At 36.4% G+C, this 9,003-nt stretch overlaps 1 long non-coding RNA gene across 1 annotated transcript; it reads right to left on the bottom strand.

Moving 5' to 3' along the window:
• Window positions 1–5,534: 5,534 nt before the first annotated feature.
• Window positions 5,535–6,928, bottom strand: LOC133531767 (uncharacterized). Its single transcript, XR_009801592.1, has 2 exons — window positions 6,307–6,928; window positions 5,535–6,123 (listed from the first exon to the last, which is right to left on the bottom strand). It is a non-coding gene; the product is annotated as an uncharacterized LOC133531767 (long non-coding RNA).
• Between the last annotated feature and the right edge of the window lie 2,075 nt (window positions 6,929–9,003).

Here is a 9,003-nt window from a genome sequence, read left to right as displayed (position 1 = left end):
TGACAGTTCTGTTCGCGGGAACGTGGCCGTTGCGTTCAGAAATTTTAACTTTTACTCTGAATTTCATGGTCGAAGGCTTCATGATAACGCCTACTACTTAGTTATTATACATCATTGAAGAAATTTGTGCAGCGTAATAGTAATGTTAAAATATAAGTTTTAAAACGGCACGTCTTAAAATTTGTTACGTTTTTTTTCGTTGCGTTATTTAAAATAAATAAAAATAAGATACATTTTGCAGAAATCGCGAAGCGTCTGTTTGACGTAACTGGTGAACAACGAAGAGCTGGCTCGTCGCACAACGTATCAGCATTGCGATACAACGAGGAAATACCGCCAGCATCGTTGGTACTATGCCTCAAGGGCCTATTTTAGATTTAAGCTAGTTGGGGGTCATCTTCTGTCTTTCTATTCGTTTAATTTTCCTTCCTAATCGGTATTGTGTTATTAAATTACTAATATTTCTTTTAGAAAAAATATTTATTCATAATATAATTTTTATTCCTATTGTGAAACGTTTATTTGGTAAATATACTAAAAACTAAATTACAAAACTTAAAAACCTAGATCTAAAAATAAATAAAACTAGACTTAAAATAAAATAAAACTATCCCCCTGCGGCATGGTGCCGTAGATGCTAGCAGCATTTCCTCGCTGTATCGCAAGACTAATTCTTTGAGCGAGGAAGCTGCCAGCTCTGCGGTCACCAGTGACCTCTCTAATCCTTTTAGAAACTTCCTTAAAAAGGTTAAAGGCGCTCGGACCCCACGGACCAAGGGTCTCGACGCCAAATGGTACGAAATTGTATTCGGTGCCGAGACCCCTATATTTAGTCTTTTTAGGGTTCCGTAGCCAAATGGCAAAAAACGGAACCCTTATAGATTCGTCATGTCCGTCTGTCTGTCCGATTCTGTCACAGCCACTTTTTTCCGAAACTATAAGAGCTGTACTGTTCAAACTTGGTAAGTAGATGTATTCTATGAACCGCATTAGGATGTTTACACAAAAATAGAAAAAAAAACAATAAATTTTGGGGGTTCCCCATACTTAGAACTGAAACTCAAAAAATCTTTTTTCATCAAACCCATACGTGTGGGGTATCTATGGATAGGTCTTCAAATATGATATTGAGGTTTCTAATATCATTTTTTTCTAAAATGAATAGTTTGCGCGAGAGACACTTCCAAAGTGGTAAAATGTGTGTCCCCCCCCCCCCCCCCCCGTAACTTCTAAAATAACAAAATGAAAAATCTAAAAAAAATATATGATATACATTGCCATGTAAACTTCCACCGAAAATTGGTTTGAACGAGATCTAGTAAGTAGTTTTTTTTTAATACGTCATGAAACTAAAAAAATATTTTTTTTTTCATCATACCCATACGTGTGGGGTATCTATGGATAGGTCTTCAAAAATGATATTAATGTTTCTAATATCATTTTTTTCTAAACTGAATAGTTTGCGCGAGAGAACCTTCCAAAGTGAAAAAAAGTGTCCCCCCCCCTGTAACTTCTAAAATAACAGAATGAAAAATCTAAAAAAAATATATGATATACATTACCATGCAAACTTCCACCGAAAATTGTTTTGAACGAGATCTAGTGAGTAGTTTTTTTTTAATACGTCATAAAATTTTTAAAAAATTTTTTTCATCAAACATATACGTGTAAGGTATCTATGGATAGGTCTTCAAAAATGATATTTATGTTCCTAATATCATTTTTTTCTTAACTGAATACCTAGTTTGCGCGAGAGACACTTCCAAAGTGGTAAAATGTGTGTCCAAAGTGGTAAAATGTTAAACAAGATCTAGTAAAAACATTTTTTAATACGTCTTAAATTGTACGGAACCCTTCATGCGCGAGTCCGACTCGCACTTGGCCGCTTTTTTTAATTTTTCGGCCGCCTCTGCCGCCGCGCCAGCCTTAGCAGAAGTGCCGTGGAGATGAGACGGGGCTAGGGTGTCTACACAGGTGGCGTCCCACACCAGCACCCGTCCCAACTTCCACGGAATTAGTGTCATTCCATCCGGTCTCTTACCATCATCTCTTATAATGCCGGGGGGCTCGAGTAGAGCTGGCACATTGACGCTGGCAAGAGACCGGCGGAGAATGTCGTTGAGCGCGGCGTGTCTAGAGAAGCGGCCGGCGCTCCTTTGGCAGGAGAGTCCGTGGTGTCCGAGGACGTCGACGTCAGTGCCGTAGGGGCACCTATGTGGAGCGCAAACCCGGACGCCGAGACGCAGACAGGCAGCAACGCGCAGAGTGTGCGGTTCCAGGAAGGTTCCGGTATGTACACTATGTACCGACGGGAAGGCGTTCAGCCAGGCGCCGGACTCCCTGGAACCTGCTGCTAGCAGTCTGGCGCGTGCTGAACCTGTGCTGCGGCTTAAAAGAGCGTCGTAAATTATTTTACATTGAATGTCGTCCCAGGTCTTTTGTGAATTTGGATTTTCGGGAAAATCCTTACCCGGGCAGGCAATGGACCAGGCGTTTTTAGACTCCGTTAAGCCAGCAATCTCATAGTTTGGAGGGCAGGCCCTTAGGATTTTGCCTACGAGAATTGCTGATAAAAAATAAAATAAAATATTAATAAATATTATTAATATTGATAAAATATTAATAATACGTAATTCTAAAAATGTGACGTTACACCAGGGGGGAGGGGTTTGTCAAATGTGACCAAGTGTGACAAGGAGGGGGGGGGGAGGGGTCAAAATACCTAGAAATTCGTGTGATGTAATTAATGGATGACCCCTTATTAATAGTAATACCGCTGTATATATTATTATGTAAAAAATCCCTTCTCTATTGTATTTATAAATGATGATATGATTGATATGTATTGTATTGTATGTTAATATAATTATGATGACATTGTATGTGTACGAGTAAATGCTTTATCGAGCCCTTGAGGTCTACTTGCAAAGTAAAATTAATTAAATATATTAATGTTCGTGACCCACAAATGGTCTCGCCATGGTTCCATTTTTATCGCTTGTCACTACGCCCGTCACTTTCGCACTTACATACTTGTTAGAACGTGACAGGCATGGTGACAAATGATAAAGAACCGACCATCTTAGCCGTACAGCGATGACTTTTGGGTTAGCATTTATGCTAAGGCGGGACCATTTCGTGGTAAACTATTTTTTTTTTCTACGTTTAAAAATTTCTTTCTTTTGTTATGCTATACTTTTGTATGTTATAGTTTATCACGAATAAATGCAATTTCTGATTTCTAATATAATTTGATTTTACAATAAAATAACAATTAATAATTACAAATCTTAAATGTAGCCTCGGCATGCAATTTACAATATCAAAGTGTGGAATGTCATCATTAATGTGAATTTTCTATAAAAATATGACGTTTAATAACCCTCTTACTTTGTTAATTTCTAGTCGGGGAAAAGTTAGCTTAGACGGACTTGTTATTAAACTAAGTCTGTCACATAGCGTCATCTAGTGGTGTTAGCGTAACTTCGTTGTTTCTTTTTATTTCTCTTAGTGTTATATTTTTTTTTAGAAATATGAAACATGATTTAATTTAATTAGTTTAGTTACAAATATAAATAGTTGTATTTTAGCATTTTTTTCTGGATATTGTGTCGTTAGGTAATGAAACCTACATGTTTTAAAAGGTAGCACAATTTGACTGACAACACACAGTTCTGGCTGAAAAGAGCACTAAATTTGAAATGTAGGGAAAAAAAGAAGGAGAAGAAAAGACAGCATTGGTTTGTGTGAATACTGATTGTTACAAAAATTAAAATAGATATTTATAAAACTCAGCGTGGAAATTTATTGTCGCCATACGAGTATATAGTTCCGGAGATTCAGATTTTGGTTTCTGGGTAAGCAATTCCCACAAAGTGTTTTCATTGCAAAACAGCTTAATCCAAATTCGGAAGACTAAGTAATTTATTCTTTCCAGATTTTAATAGGTTTAGGCAAATGTTGCTTTCCTTTGCCAAGTTGCTGAGGAAAGAGGAGCGTGCCCTTGAGCGTGGCAGGCTGATGTAAGAGACGGGTCTTCTCTTCGTCCAGTTCGGGACGCCTTCACGGCCATTGTTACGAGTTCCAACCCAAAATGCTAATTTTGACTGCAGCAGACTTTTTCTGTCGTCTGTCTTGTTCGTCAGGCGGAATGCAGAGGAGTTAATTCGGAGGAATAAACATCGTCTGTGGCAGCAGGTATGTGTTGGCCCTTTGAAAACCTTTGAAAACCTTAGGAAATCCTTAGGAAATCCTTTGGAAACCCTTAGAAAACCCTTAGGTAGCCCTTAAGAAGCTCATAGTTTACTTGTAGAACAAGTTTTGTCATTGTCATAGATCGGTAACCTTTTGCTTTTGTCACATTTATAATGAATAATTTTAATATCATAATCAAGGTTTACTAAGGTCTGATGGACAGTGTTGCTCGTCAAATTTAATGCTTAGGTGTAACTTTTCATATAATAATTACCAGAATAAAATTTAATTAAACAACTAGTTTGTTGGTGATTTATCCTTTAGTGTAAGAATACAGATATTAATGAACCAACAGCTCTACCGTTAGCAGTCTGAGCTAGAAGTTGAATTTTTTAGGGTATGTAGGAGTTTTGAAAGAAGAAATAAAACAACTATCAAGTGAACTCTTGTGTTTTCTTTCCTTTACTACATCCCTAGGTATTATGTAACCAGCCGGGTACATTTCATAGATTTACAGGTTACATAATTGGCGCCCACAAGGAATCTGTATTTTACAATTCAATTTATAAGGATAAACCATCAATTTTGAGTATTAAAGTGGCAAACAAGATATTTTTCAAAGTATCTACTATATTCTATAGTTGTAGACAGGGCCAACACAGTAGTATTTGAGTATATTTATAAATAGAACCAATTGTTGCCAATCAATGTTTTTATTTCTTTATGTGTAATTGTTGAAGTGATTCTAAAATATTCTGATCAGTAAAACGGTTCACCTTGTATGGTAGGCAATATAAAATACTAAACATAATTTGTGTGTGTATGTGCAAAATATGAATTTAATCTGTGTGTAAAAAAAATACTGTGAAATTTAATTGAAATTAAGTGATACATTCAATTAACATATTTTGTGAAGTTTAAACCACCAATTTTACAAATAATTCAAATTGATAATTTTCTCCATTGAAAATACTAGGGTTGTTTGAAGCAAAATAATTCAGTAGGTAAATATTGACATTTGGAATTATTGTTTTTTTTAGCATTTGATAATATACACATTTAGCAGTGTACAGCTTGTTGGTTAACTTTTTATAATGGAGAAGAGAGAGATTTCAGTTAATCCTTTGTGCAAGGAGGATCTTATTTATGAAGTTGAAATTAGGTCAGAATCTCCAGCTTCTACAGTGGACTTGCTTAAGAAACAACTTAAAAGTTTATTAAAAGACTGTCCATCTGATTCCATAGTGGAAACAGAACTTGACCCGGCCACTGAATCTAAAATAATAGCGGCTAAATTATTAGATTTGGATAATTTATGGAAAAAGTATGAACAATCAAGAGAAAATTACACTTTTATTAAGGCAAAAGCATTGGCTTATCACTTATTTCACAGAATTTCTAGGGTTCGACCAGAGGACACAGGTACACAAACACAAATAAAGGCAAGTAAACAAACACTTGACGGTTTTTTGAATAAGTTTGATAACGTCGGTAAGGTGACCTCTTTGTTAACAACAGGTGAAGGTTCTTCTGGTAATTTTGTGAAAGAACAAGTTGTGTCAGAGTCGGATCGTGGTCATAAAAGTATTTTGAAATGGAATCTCAAGTTCAATGGACACACAGATCCGAAGACTTTTTTGGAAAATGTTCAAGATCTTCAGCAGGCTGATGGAGTTACAGATTCCAAACTTTTGTACTCTGCAGCCAGGTTGTTCTCGGATCAGGCTCTTATATGGTTCCGTGCAAACAGGAATAAGGTATCATCTTGGCAAGAACTTGCAGTATTGTTGTTAAGTGATTTTCAGGATCCAGAGTATGATTATAAGTTAGCAAATGAAATTCGTGTTCGTACGCAAGGAGAAGATGAGCCACTTCATCTTTATTTTGCATTAATGTCAGGAATGTTTAATAGGCTGAGTACGCCTTTATCTGAAAAAGAAAAATTGGATATTTTACAAAGGAATATACGTCCGTTTTACACTCAACAGTTAGCCTTGGTGGATATCAGTTCAATAAAGGAATTGCAGGAAAAATGTAGGATTATTGAAGTTACTAGGCAGCGTTGTTTAAACTTTAAAGAACCACAGAAGAATAATTATGCAGTTATCTCACCTGAATTCTTGTATAAACCACAAAAGAAAACACAGCCAGGAGTTTCGGCTGTTTCTTCTTTTAATCAATCAGATCCATCTAATTGCATTAGTCATTCTTTCAGTAATAATAAGTACAAATTTGAAGGAAAACAAATGTCAAATAACGCATCCAATGATGTACCACAGAGTTCACAGACGTCTACGTCAGATATGTCAAAGTCAAACGGAGGCGAGGTACGTTCGAATACTAGGAAGGTTTGTTTTAAGTGCGGGAAATCAAATCATAATTTTAAAAAATGCATTCAACGTGGTTGTTTTAAGTGCGGTAAAGACGATCATTTTAAAGCGGATTGTCCTCAAATGAAGAACAAGGACCAAAAAAAACTAGTGGACGACTGTGACAATAGCACGCAAAACATGCAGGTTTTGGCGGCGATTGAAAAATATTACAGCTACGGATCAATTGCCACAGTCTTATTTGCTACTAATGAGGACGATATTAGGCCTTATCTTCAAGTAAGTGTAGGGAAACAACAGGTTATAGGATTGTTAGATTCTGGAGCTTGCGTTTCTTTGTTAGGAAATTCATCTCACACTTATTTTGAAAAGCTCGGATTTAATTTGGTTAAAAAAAATCAAGTTTCTTGCAGTTGCTGACGGATTTAAAGTAGAGTCGTTAGGGGTAATTTATTTACCGGTCACTTTTAATAATGTAACTCATATAATTAAGTTTCATGTCGTACCATCAATAGTTTCAGATGTAATTTTCGGTTGTGATTTTTGGAAAGCGTTTAGGCTAGCGCCTGAAATTTTTAGTAATATTGATTACAGGAAAGCTCCAAAAACATTTTATAGTTATCAAATTGATGAAAAACAAATTCACACGCTAACATCATTTGATAATTTAATGCCGTTTCAAAGGGAATTAGCATTGTCAGTAATTAAGAGATTTGAAGACATTTCAGCGGAAAACAAAGGTTTGGGTAGAACGACTTTAATTGAACACGTGATAGATACAGGCGATGCCTTACCAATCAAGGCTAAGCAGTATCCTCTTTCGCCAGAAAAAAGGAGTTGCTTTAAATAAAGAATTGGATAGAATGCTTGAGCTTGATGTGGTAACTGCTACTGAAAGTCCTTGGAATAATCCGGTCATTTTAGTTAAGAAATCAAACGGTGACTGGCGGTTTTGTTTGGATTGTCGGAGATTAAACTCTGTTACTAAGGCTGATTCATATGCTATTCCATATATACCACAAATTTTAGATAGCCTTAAGGAGGCAAGATTTTTATCATCTTTGGATTTATCATCAAGTTTTTGGCAAATACCATTGAATAAAGATTCTCAAGATAAAACCACCTTCAATGTTGTTGGCAGGGGGGCCTTTAAATTTAAGGTTATGCCTTTTGGCATTTGCGGGGCACCTGCGAGGCAACAACGGTTAATGGATATGCTTTTTCATCAAAATTTTTGTTCAGATGTGGAGAATGGTAAGGTATTTTGTTATATTGATGATATTGTTATTTGTTCATCAGATTTCGATACACATTTGTTACTTTTGAATCGAGTTCTTGAAAAATTAAAGTTAGCAAATTTAACTATAAATCGTAAAAAATGTAATTTTTTCCGAAGCTCATTGAAGTATTTAGGTTATGTGGTCGACGAAAATGGGTTGCGGACCGATCCTGATAAGGTGTCTTCTATCTTGAACTTTCGTACTCCGTCATCAGCTCGTGATGTTAAAGTATTTCTCGGCACTTGCTCGTGGTACAGACGGTTTATTCGTAATTTTTCGACAATTGCTGCCCCATTGAACAGATTAACAGTTAAAAGGGGAAAACATGAGCTTAAATTTAGTTGGTCGGATGAAGCGGAGCAATCGTTCATTAAGTTGAAGGAAGCACTTGTGTCAGCACCAATATTAGCTGTGCCGGACTTTGAGAAGCCTTTTGCTGTTCACTGTGACGCATCTGCTTATGGCCTTGGTGGTATGCTATCACAAGAAATAAAGGGTAAAGATCACCCTATAGCTTATGTCAGCAGGTCGCTAAACAAAGCTGAGATAAACTATAGCGCTACAGAAAGAGAGGCGTTAGCAGTGATATTTGCAGTGGAAAAATTTCAGGCTTATTTAGGCACAAGCAAATTTAAGGTTATCACGGATCATGCATCATTAAAGTGGTTTTTAAAATTAGAAAATCCGTCAGGCAGGTTAGCACGTTGGGGGTGTAGATTGTCTCAGTTTAACTTCGAGATAGAACATAGGAAGGGCACTGACAATGTGGTTCCTGATGCATTGTCAAGACTCTTGACGGTTAATGTTATTAACACGACTCAACAAGATACAGTAGAAGATGTATGGTATGATAAAATTTTCAAAACATGTCAAGAACATCCTGCGAATGTACCAAATTTTCAAATCATAGATCAAAAACTGTACCGCTACAGTAAAGGTAAATATAGTTTAACATCAGAGTTTGATTGGAAGGAAGTGGTAAGGAAAGAACACAGACGGAAAATAGTCGAGGAATATCATTCGATGCCAACTGCAGGACACTTAGGCGTATTTAAGACGCATAGGAGAATATGTTTACGGTTTTATTGGCCAGGAATGTTCGATGAGATTAAAAATTACATCAAGGACTGTAATACTTGTTCTGCTTATAAACACTCCACCAAGCGAACTATGGGGTTAATGGGAAAACCTAAAGTTTG

The sequence above is a fragment of the Cydia pomonella genome, chromosome 25, assembly GCF_033807575.1.
Source record: "Cydia pomonella isolate Wapato2018A chromosome 25, ilCydPomo1, whole genome shotgun sequence".
NCBI classification, from domain to species: Eukaryota; Metazoa; Arthropoda; class Insecta; order Lepidoptera; family Tortricidae; genus Cydia; species Cydia pomonella.
This window is presented reverse-complemented; position numbering and strand designations above follow the sequence as displayed.